The following is a 12,136-nucleotide window of genomic DNA, read 5'->3' as shown; positions in this document are numbered from 1 at the left end:
GTTCTCTGGGGGTGGCTGTTAGGCATAATTTTAAGTAGCCTTAGCCTATCCTTTGCAGGAATATGTTTCATAGGGGCGAACCCCAAGATCAGGGTCTTGGCCTATTGATTTGGTTGTCCTCAGTGCTTGTGAGTGTATCAGAAATTCTCCAAATGGGGAACTTAAATCTTTCCCCCTTTCTCCCCATTCCCCTTAGAGGACTTTGCAAATGCATCTTTATTCACTGTCCAAATCACTCTGGGATTTATTAGGATATCACACTACCCTGGACAAACCAACAAAATCTCATGCCCTATTCAAGATTCCCCATACGTATGGTATTCAATTAAACTGACCATACAAGTTAAATTAGGAAATGTTCTACCCAAAATATAAATTTTGCACCAAATAAACATCCCTCCCTTCAGTCTCACACAAAAGTTGAAGTTTTAAGATATGGACAATATCTTCGTATACCCAGACTTCTGATATACCTTAGTCCTGCCCAGATCAGCTTTATTCATATCTCTACTCAACTCTGATCACTTTTTTCAACTTTTTGAACCATTCCTATAAGAGTAGTGCTAACTTTCATGGCTTCACAGCTCTGACTCTGAGTCTCAGGCGTCACATAAATACCCGAAGTTTCTGGGAAAGACCAGGTTAAATACAAACAGCTCAGTATCTCAGAATTTAGAATTAACAATTACACCACCTGAATGTATGTGACTGCTGTAAGAGTTTACAATCTATACCCTTTACAATAAGCCCCAACCTGATAACCCATGCTCTTGACTTTAGTTCACTGGGTTTTTATATTATAGTTAGTCCATATAATTGAAGCATGAAATTATTTGTCTTTTTCTTCCTGACATTTCATTCAACATACAGCTCTTAAGGTTCATTCATCTAGTTGCATGCCTCACAACTTCATAACTTCTTGTGGCCACTCAGTAGTCCATTGTTTGTGTACACCACAATTCCCCCTTCCACTCATCAAACATTGACCCTTAGGCCACCTCCATTCATTGTGGATTGGGAACACTGTTGCCAGAAACATGAGCATGCAAATGTCCATTCCTCTCCCCACACTCCCTCCAGATATATACTGAGCAACAGGGTTTCAGGGTCATGTGGCAACCCCACCCCTAGCCTCCTTGGAACCACCACACTGCCCTCCAAGGGGCTGCACCTCTCAGCTTCCCTACCCACAGTGAATAGGTATATCTCTTTCTCCATATTTTCTCTAGCACTTGTTTCTCTCTGACCATTTTTAAATAGTTTTATTCACACATTATACCATCCAGCCTAAGTGTATAGACATGCCTTCACAACCATACTCCATCTGAAGACATTTCCTTTTCTTCCACCAAGAACCCATACCCCTTTCCCAATCCCCCCACCTGTTGACATTTAGTTTTGGCATAATGCCTTTGTTACATTCAGTGGAAGCATATTGCAGTGTTACTGTTGACTATAGACCATAACTTACATTGATTGTACTTTTCCCCATATACCATTTATTTTCAACACCCTGCAATACTGACATTCATTTGTTCTTCCTCCTGTAAAAACATTTTTTAATTTGTACATTTAATCACCATCATTGTACATTCTAGGCATTCCTAAGTTATATCATCTCAGTCTTTATCCTCTAACTTACCTTCTGATTTCATACATGCCTCCAGCCCTTCTCTCTCTATCATACTCACATTCAGCTTCATTCAGTGTACTTACATTATTGTGCTACAGTCAGGTAGTGTTGTGCTATCCATATCTGAATTTTTGCAGTCAGTCTTGTTGCACAATCTGTATTCTTTCAGCAGCAATTGCCCAATCTCTACCCTATTTCTTTCTCCTGATAATCTGTATCCTTAACTGAAATTCTCCAAGTTCATCATTAATGTTAGTTCATATTAGTGAGACCATACAGTATTTGTCCTTTTGTTTCTGGCTAACTTCATTCAACATAATGTCCTCAAGATCCATCCATGTTGTTACATACTTCATGACTTTATTCTCTCTTACAGATGTGTAATATTCCATCATACGTGTATACCACAGCTTGTTTGTCCACTCATCCATTGATGGACATTTGGGCTGTTTCCATCTCTAGGCAATTGTAAATAATGAGTCTATAAACATGTTCATATATCCACTGTGTCCTTGCCCTCGTGTCCTCTGAATAGGTACTGGATTCAGGATTACTGGATCATATGGCAATTCTATACTTAGCTTCCTGAGGAACCACCAGACTGCCTTGCATGGTGGTTGTACCATTTTACATTCCCACTAACAGTGGATAAGTGTACCTCTCCAGCACTTGTCATTTTCTGTTTTTTTGATGATGGCCATTCTAGTGGGTGTCAGATGATATCTCATTGTGGTTTTGATTTGCATTTCCCTAATAGCAGGGAAGTTGAGCATCTTTTCATGTGCCTTTTGACCATTTGTATTTCCTCTTCTGAGAAGTGTCTGTTTATGTATTTTGCCCATTTTTAAATTTTGTTGTTTGTCTTTTTGTGGTTAAGTTGAAGAATCTCTTTGCATATTCTGGATATACAAAGAATATATATATATATTCTTTGTATATATATTCAAGTATATATAAGGGTAACCTTAACTGATATGTGGTTTTCAGATATTGTCTCCCATTGCATAGGCTGCCTTTTTACTTTCTTGACACAGTCATTTTATGCACAAAAGTGTTTAATTTTGAGGAGTTCCCATTTATCTACTTCCTTCTTCAGTGCTCATGCTTTGGATATAACATCTAGGAAACCACCTTCTATTACAAGCCTTATAAGATATTTCCCTACATTTTCTTCTAAAAGGTTTATGATTTTAGCTCTAATGTTTAGGTCTTTGACCCATTTTGAGTTAATTTCTGTATAGGGTGTGAGATATGGATCCTCTTTCATTCTTTCGCATATGGATATCCAGTTCTCCAAGCATCGTTTATTGAAGAGACTGCTCTGTCCCAGATGAGTTGGCTTGACTGCCACAGTGGTTTACAAAATGAATGTGTCTAAAGTCTAGGAATTAACCTTGTCAACACTGGTAATGTACAAGAAGTGGAAGAGAGAGTGAAAAGAGACCTTCCATTATTTCAGCGCACACTAGGGAATTCTGATCAGGTGAAAATGTGTTTATAATTTTAAAGTGAATGTTCAAATGCATTTACATAAAAAGAACAAAGCAGGAAAAACTCTATCAAAGTATTTAAGGGATAACAACATTTATTTAACAGACTTGTTCAGTACAGAATGTAAGGGGAAGTAAAATAATAATAAAGCTTACCCATGATTTTCTAACACTATATAATAAAGAAGAGCATCCTGATTGCATAAAACAAGTAAATGTGGCTGGACTGACAGTTTATTACACATTTAACTTCCACATTAAAAGTATAATGATTTTTAGATAGAAAATTGCATTCCATCAATAAGAAGGGTATTTGCATTCCAAAGTACAAGAGGCAAAAATTAGCAAAACTGAAAGTAGCTATAAATGTTCCAACAGTAATAGTGAGAGACTTTAATACACCACTCTCCACCATAGGTAGAACAACCAGACAGTGGATCAATAAGGAAATAGAGAACTTAAACAATGTGATAAACAAAATAAACCTCGTAGACATATATAGATACCATGATATATATTCTCCTCTAGTGCTCATAGAATGTTCTCCAGGATAGATCATATGCTGGGGCATAAAACAGATCTTAAAAATTTTCAAAAAGATTGAAATTATTCACATCATTTTTTCTGATTCCAGTGGAATCAAGCTGGAAATTAAATATCACCAAAGAACTAGAGTTTTCATAAATATATGGGGATTAAACAACATACTCCTAAATAATCAGAGGGTCAAAGAAGAAATTGCTAGAGAAATCAGAAAATATCTGAAGATTAATGATGATGAGACTACAAATATCAGAATTTATGGGATGTGGCAAAATCAGGGCTGAGAGGGAAAGTTATTGCCCTAAATGCCTATAATAAAAAACAAGAATGAGCAAAAATTGAAGACTTAACTGCTCTTCTGGAGAAATTAGAGAAAAAAAAACAACAAACTAACCCCAAAGCAAATAAAAGAAGAGAAATAGCAAAGATTAAAGCAGAAATAAATGAACTGGAGAACAGAAAAACAACAAAAATCAACAAAACTGAATATTGGTCCTTTGAGAAAATCAGTAAATTGATGGATCCCTAAGTAGACTGACAAAGAAAAAGAGAGAGGGGACACAAAATCAGAAATGAGAGGGGGGTCGTAACCATGGATCCTAAAGAAATTTTTAAAATCATAAGAGAATACTATGAACAACTATATGCTAACAAGCTGAACAACTTAGATGAAAATGGAGAAATTCCTAGCAACACACAAACTATCTATACCAACTCAAGAAGAAATAGAAGATCTCAACAAACCAATCACAAGTAAAGAGATTCAATCAGTCATCAAAAATCTTCCCACAGGACCAGATGGCTTCACGGGGGAATTTTAACAAACATTCTGAAGAGAACTAAAACCAATCCCGCTCAAACTTCTCAAAAAATTTGAGGAAAAAAGGAATGCTATCTAATTCATTTTCTGAAGCTAACATCACTCTATTACCAAAACTGGATAAAGATGATACAAAAAAGGAAAACTACGACCAATCTCCCTAATGAACAGTGATGCAAAAATTCTCAACAAAATGCTAGTAAATCAAATCCAATGACACATTAAAAGAATTATACATTACAATCCAGCGGGGTTTATACTAGGAATGCAAGGGGGGTTCAACACAAGAAAATCAATCAACATAACACAGCACATTAACAAATTGAAAGGGAAAAATCGCATGATCATATCATTTGATGCTGAAAAAGCATTCTTCAAAATTCAGCATCCTTTCCTGATTGAAACACTTCAAAAGGTAGGAACTGAATGAATCTTCCTCAAAATCATGAAGGTCATATATGAAAAACCTATAGCTCACATCATATTTAATGGAAAGAGATTGAAACTTCCCCTAAGATTGAGAACGAGACAAGGATGCCCAGTGTCAGCACTATTATTCAACATTGTACTAAAAGTCCTAGTGATTAGAAAGGAGAAAGAAATAAAAGGCATCAAAAAAGAAAAGGAAGAAGTTTCATGATTTGCAGATGACATGATCCTACTTAGAAAACCCTGAGAAATGTACTACAAAGCTACTTGATCTAATAAACAAATTTAGCAAAGTGGTGAGATACAGGATTAATGAACAAAAATCAATAATGTTCTATACACAAGTAATGAACTGAGGAGAAATCATCGAAAAAAAATCCTTTCAAAATAGTAACCAAAAGAATCAGGTGTCTGGGAATAAGCCTAAACAGGGATGTCACTTATACACAGAAAACTCTAAAAGAAATTTTAAAATAGCCTAAATAGATGGAAAGACATTCTATGTTGATAGATAGGAAGGTTGAATGTAGTCAAGATGTCAATTCTACCCAAATTGATTTACAGATTCAATGCAATACCAATCAAAATCCCAACAACCTACTTTGAAGACTTGGAAAAGCTAGGTATCAAATTTATTTGGAAGGGAAAAAGTCCCAGAATAGCTAAAGATAACCTAAAAAAAGAAGAGCAAAGTCGGAAGACTAACACTTTCTGACTTTACAATAAAGCCACAGTGGTCAAAACAGCATGTTACTGGTATAAAGATAGAAGTGTCGACCAATGGAATTGAATCATGAGCGCAGAGACAGACCACCAAATCTATGGACCTTTGATAAGACCCCCAAATTCAGTGAACTGGGACAGTTTCAATAAATGGGCATGGGAGAACTGGATATCAATAGCCAAAAGAATAAAAGAGGACCTCTAACTTACATCTTATATAAAAATTAATTCAAAATGGATTAAAAACCTAAATGTAAAAGCCACTATCATAAAACTCCTAGAAGAAAATCTAGGGAAACATCTTTAAGACCTAGTAATAGGAGGTAGCTTCTTAAACTTTATACCTAAAGCACGAGCAACAAAATAAAAAATAGATAAATGAGAACTCCTTAAGATCAAGAGCTCCTGTGCCTCATAGGACTTCATAAAAAATGTAAAGAGGCAGCCAACTCAATGGGATAAAGTATTTGGAAACCACATACTGGATAAAGACTTGATATCTTGTGTACATAAAGAAATCATACAGCTCAACAACAAAAGAACAAACAACCCAATTACAAAATGGGCAGAAGATATGAATAGACACTTTTCTGAAGAGCAAATACAAATGGCTAAAAAGCACATGAAGCAATGCACATTTTCATTAGTATATGGAAAATGCAAATCAAAAGACGACAGTGAGATACCACCTCACACCCATAAAAAAGGCTGCTATTAAACAGACAGAAAAGTACAAATGTTGGAGAGGATATGGAAAAATTGGGACACTTATTCACTGCTGGTGAGAATGTATAATGGCGCCACCACTATGGAAAACAGTTTGGTGATTCCTCAGAAAACTAAATATTAAGTTGCCCTCTGACCCAGCAATACCAATACTCAGTATATACCCACAAGAGCTGAAAGCATTTGCACACTGTTGTTCATAGTGACACTATTCACAATTGCCAAAAGTTGGAAACAAACCAAGTGCCCATCAACAGATGAGTGGATAAACAAAACGTGGTATGTACATATGATGGAACACGATGCAGCGTAAGATAAAATGAGGCCCCAAAGTCTGTGACAACATGAATGAATCCTGAGGACATAACGCTGAGTGAAATAAGTCAGACACAAAAGGCAGATACTGTGTGATTTCACTATTATGACTCTGGTAAAAGTAATCTCAGGGGTTACACTATAGAATATAGTAGACCTAGAGGCACACAGAAGCTAGAGATGGAGGAAAGGTACCCAACGAGGTTGAACGTAAATGCAAGGGAATGGATAGAAGTGGTGGTAACTATTAGTGGGGTTATAAGTAACACCGCCATATTGAAGGTGAACATGATGAAAGGGGTTGTATAGTGCCATGTATCCCATGATTAAAGTTAAATTATAAATAAGTTCTCACATAAACTGTTTTAAAGATTTGATAATGGACAAAAAGTCAGTAGTAGATGGGGTATATGGGGTAAACTAAAAATGCATGCTATGGCCAATAGTTAACAGGATGGTGTGTTTTTTTGGTTCTTTGTTGCTATTGACCAGTGAAAACTGTCCACAATTGAGAGTGCTGCTGCTATAAGATATGTGCCTTTACTTTGGACATTATCCATGATGTCCAATATGGAAGGAGCCGATGAAGTAGAATGGTAAACTATGATACATTTATATGATGGAATATAGAGCAGCTGCAAAAAGGAAGGATGTCAAGAGGCACACAATAAACTGAACAAACCTTGGGGATGATGTGTCATGTAAAATAAGCCAGAAACAAAAAAACAAATATGCTAAAGTCTCTTTCAGAAAATACTTATAAGAAAACAGGGGCCTAGGTTCATAAGCCCTTCTAGCAGCCACATTTAGTCTGAAGTTTTAAATGCATTTCTAGATTCTGAGACCCTGAGCTATATGTGTATCAGCTGGTATTTCCTGGAACTTTGAGTAACTCTGTGACACCTAAGACCCAGAAATGGAGGGCTGCAGCCCTGAAAGCTAGCATAGCTGAATACAATAACAGTTAAAGTAACCAAAAAAGAGATCAGGCCTCAATTAGAGATAAAAATGAAGCCAGTCTGGCTGGGACTAAGGAAAATCAGAATACAGGGTAAAAGATTTTATGTATATACTCTAGCCCTTCACCTACTGTATAAGACCAAAGGCAGAAAGGTTTTCTACATCTAAAACCTAAATTTTTCTGTAACAGACAATTTAAATCAACCTGTCTGGATAGTTTGTTTAAACAACCCAAACTCCTGGAGTCCAGAATGGGAATGAGGTCTTGTAATTCTGTATAGCTTAATTTAATACCAGAATACATCTCAGACTATGGTAGGCTGATAATTAAAAAGTATTGGTAGAGGGTGGTGCAACAGTGGCTCAGTGGCAGAATTCTCACCTTCCATGGAGGAGATCCATGTTCGATTCCTGGAGCCTGCCCATGCCAAAAAATATATATCAGTAGAGCCCCTTGAGGATCCAAACTGGGGGATATATATATATATATATATATATATATATATATATATATACATATATATATATATATATATATATATATATACACACACACATGGAACTATTAAACTCTCTCATCTGGGAGACCCCACATACCTTGTCAACCATTGGGGATGCCCAAGAAAGTAGTTCAAACCCTTGATCTTGAGGCTTGCCCTCACAAAACATTTCTGTAGTGGAAAAGCTAGGACTCCCTACAACAAGGCCTAAGAGTTGCTTCCAGGAAACCTCTTTTGTTGCTCAGATGTAGCCTCTCTCTTTCTCTGAGCCCAACTCTGCAAGGAAAATCATTATTCTCTCCACTCCATGGAACATGTGTTCAGGGGTGAAAGTCTCCTTGACTATGTGGATGAGTATGGCCCTGGGACCTTAGGATCAACAAAGCTTTCCTGACCAAATGGGGGGAAAGAAGTGTAATAAAATAAGTCATCAGTGGCTAAGCGAGATCAAATAGAGTCAAAAGGCCATTCTGGAGGCTACTCTTATGCAAGCTTCAGTTAGATAATGCTGATTGCTACAGTTCACTAAACCCCATTAACATTTCTCCTATCTAGGGCTCAAACCAAGACTCCATACGAGTTTCATGACACAATTTCCTTTCATAGAACCTATAATTTCGAGAGGGCTCCTAAACCAGATAAATCCTGAAACCCAGAAGGACCAGCCTCTCCAAGATTATCAACTAATTACATCCCCCATCCTTCAGTGTTGATACACATTGTCAACATGAAAAAGTCAAAACAGGAATTGCTTAAAGATCCCTGTAGATTGGGAGAATGATCAGAGGAGAAGGAGGAGTTACAACAGAGAAAAATAGGATTTAACAAACGAGTATGATTGCTGAGTCACTACACTGATATTTCTTCTGGCTTCCAGGGTTTTGCTGTAGCTAGAAGGAAAACTCTGAAACAGTGGAACTGTGACACATAAAAGAAACTCTACAATCTCTACTTCTTGAAGTGTACGTTGAAAGTTATTGATTTTTCTTTCTTTTCTTTGTATATATCTCACAATAAACAAAAGTTTTTAAAAATCCATGAAACAACGTAAGTTAAACCAAGGGCTATAGTTAATAGTACAATTATAAAAATGTACTTTCACCAATTTGTAACAAATGTACCAATGCAAGGTGTTGATAATAGGGTGGTATATGGGATATAGACCATACACATATATGAAAATGCATGATTTTTCTCTTCACCTGTTATTTCTCTAATTAAAATTTTTTTAATTTATTAATTTAAAAAATCAACAAATGAAATAAAAATTAACATAGATAATCAGTAATTCACAATATCATCACTTAGTTGCATATTCATCATTTCTTAGAACACTTGCATCCATTCAGAAAAAGAAATAAAACGAAAACAGAAAAAAAAATTATACCTACCATACCCCTTACCCCTCGCTTTCACTGATCACTAGCATTTCAAACTAAATTTATTTTAACATTTGTTCCCCCTATTATTTATTTTTATTCCATATATTCTACTCGTCTGTTGACAAGGTAGATAAAAGGAGCATCAGACACAAGGTTTTCACAATCACACAGTCACATTGTGAAAGCTGTATCATTATTCAATCATCTTCAAGAAACATGGCTACTGGAACAGCTCCATTTTCAGGCAGTTCCCTCCAGCCTCTCCCTTACATCTTGAATAACAAGGTGATATCTACTCAATGTGTGAGAATAACCTCCAGGATAACCTCTCCACTCCGTTTAGAAACTCTCAGCCATTGACACTTTGTCTCATTTCACTCTTCCCCCTTTTGGTCCAGAAGGTTTTCTCAATCCCCTTGATGCTCAATTTCAGCTCATTCTAGGGTTTTTCTCAATCCCTTGATGCTGAGTCTCAGCTCATTCTAGGATTTCTGTCCCAGGTTGCCAGGAAGGTCCACACCCCTGGGAGTCATGTCCCACGTAGACAGGGAGAGGGTGGTGAGACTGCTTGTTGTGTTGGCTGGAGAGAAGCCATATCTGAGCAACAAAAGAGGCTCTCTTAGGGGTGACTCTTAGGCCTAAATTAATTAAATTTTTTTAAATGACAGGTATGTGAATATTTGTAAACCTGTTAAGTTGTTCATGAAAATTCCACCTTTTTGTCTTTCGCAAAAGACTCCCACTTTATGCCGAGTGGAATCTATTTTTGGAAAGAGGGAAAATTCAGTGCCATTAAGAGGGCAAGTCCAAGACCACCCGGAGTTGATCAACCTGATGAGATTCCCCAGCCAGGGAGACTGCACCCATTGCAGTCGGTGTGAGCCACACGCCAGCAAAGAGATGGGAGTACGCGCGCAACGAGGGGCGGGAGGGGGCCAGGGCCCGCCCCGGCCCGCCCCGGCCCGCCCCCGCCCGCCCCCGCCTCGGCCACGTCCACACCAGCCTCTGCCACGCCCACACCAACACGGGCCCGCCCCCGCCACGTCCGCCCAGCCCCGTCCACGCGCGCACGCTGCACTGGGAAGGCGGAGTCTGGGGCCGCCGAGGGTGAACCTGCTTACGACGCCCCCTCTCCTCCCCCGGCGTGAACAGGGGCACACAATTATATTAATTTAAAACGTAGGTGTTCTTACCTGTTTATCATTGAGAGAGAAGAAACCGTGGTTACAGGTAATACTGCCTAAACTTGCTCAAAGTATGTACTGTAAGAAGAAGTTCCCGGCTCGGGGGCCCGCGGAGGTTTAGGACGTCAAGGTGCGGCTCTTACTCTCGTGGTCCCTGGGTTCGTGGTTTCGCCGATGTCTCTTTGAAAAGCTAGCTTTTTACTGTTCTTTCCTGAAGTAAACACGCTGGTCACAGATACGATTCTTTCGGAATTGTCCTGTGCTCCATTTTATTTACATTTCTTAGCCTTTTTCCTCGGCGATGCTTTATGGACTCTGACTTCTCTTGGTAGCGCTGACTTTAATGGGCACACTGGTGAGAAAAATCCCTGCTTTTTCTTTTTACTTCTGCGAATAGGAAGTTAGAAAATAGTGAAATAAGCATCCTTATTTCTTCCATTTAAAAAATCACAACACTTTGCCCAGTTTATACCTAATTGTTGACTGAAATTTTGTAAAATTACAGATACATCAATCTCAAACACTTCAGTAGGGTTTCCTTTTAAAAATAGTTTAATTTTCTACCTAATTCTAATATAACTTAAATAATTGAAAGAAGAAAATTTTCCTTAATATCGCAACCCCTCAGACCACAGTCAAGTTTCATTGTCATTTTCCAGCCGTATGAAAAATTGGAAAAGCTGCAAAAGACACCTGAACCTGGACGCGGAGGCTCACGGGAAATGTAGTCTGGGAGCGTGCCGGCTGCGGGCGCGGTGCTTCGGGGACGGGGCCTCTCTGAGCCTTCTGCGCATGGGCAGCCCAGCCCTCCCCCCCCCCCCCCCCCCCCCCGCCCCTGTGCTTTCCGATTATCGCAAGGGGCGGTGAGCGAAGGAGCGGGGCGGGGAGCGAGGGGGCGGGGAGCGAGGGGGCGGGGAGCGAGGGGGCGGGGAGCGAGGGGGCGGGGAGCGAGGGGGCGGGGAGCGAGGGGGCGGGGAGCGAGGGGGCGGGGAGCGAGGGGGCGGGGAGCGAGGGGGCGGGGAGCGAGGGGGCGGGGAGCGAGGGGGCGGGGAGCGAGGGGGCGGGGAGCGAGGGGGCGGGGAGCGAGGGGGCGGGGAGCGAGGGGGCGGGGAGCGAGGGGGCGGGGAGCGAGGGGGCGGGGAGCGAGGGGGCGGGGAGCGAGGGGGCGGGGAGCGAGGGGGCGGGGCTACCTGTTGCGTCCCCGTGGGGAAAGCACGGAGGGGCTGGGGCTCCGCGCGGGCTGGAGACACGCGGGGTGGGCTGTCTGTTGCGTGGGGAAGGCGGGGAGACCCGGGAACCCCGCTGGCACCCCTCACCAAGCGCCCGTGGAGGGGGAGGGGCGCAGTCCGCGCGTGGGGAAGGTGCCCGGGCTTTGCGGTGCGGAAGGCGCGGGCGCTGCCCCGCCACGACAGCCCGAAGGCGGGTCAGCCG

General features: G+C 40.3%; 1 long non-coding RNA gene across 2 annotated transcripts in view; it reads right to left on the bottom strand.

Moving 5' to 3' along the window:
- The window catches only part of LOC143658881 (uncharacterized), a 142,730-nt gene extending 131,502 nt beyond the window's left edge, over positions 1-11,228 (bottom strand). Inside the window, exons 1-3 of one of the 2 annotated variants that reach the window (XR_013163353.1) lie at positions 10,715-11,228; positions 10,210-10,281; positions 9,428-10,118 (exon numbers count right to left, since the gene is read on the bottom strand). This is a non-coding gene — a long non-coding RNA (uncharacterized LOC143658881). Of the gene's footprint in view, positions 1-9,427; positions 10,119-10,209; positions 10,282-10,714 lie in introns of those variants that run through there. The other variant, XR_013163352.1, reaches the window with a different exon arrangement.
- Positions 11,229-12,136: the final 908 nt, after the last annotated feature.

Source organism: Tamandua tetradactyla, chromosome 2 (genome assembly GCF_023851605.1).
Source record: "Tamandua tetradactyla isolate mTamTet1 chromosome 2, mTamTet1.pri, whole genome shotgun sequence".
NCBI classification, from domain to species: Eukaryota; Metazoa; Chordata; class Mammalia; order Pilosa; family Myrmecophagidae; genus Tamandua; species Tamandua tetradactyla.
Note: the sequence above shows the minus strand (reverse complement) of the source record. Positions and strands in the feature narration are given on the sequence as shown.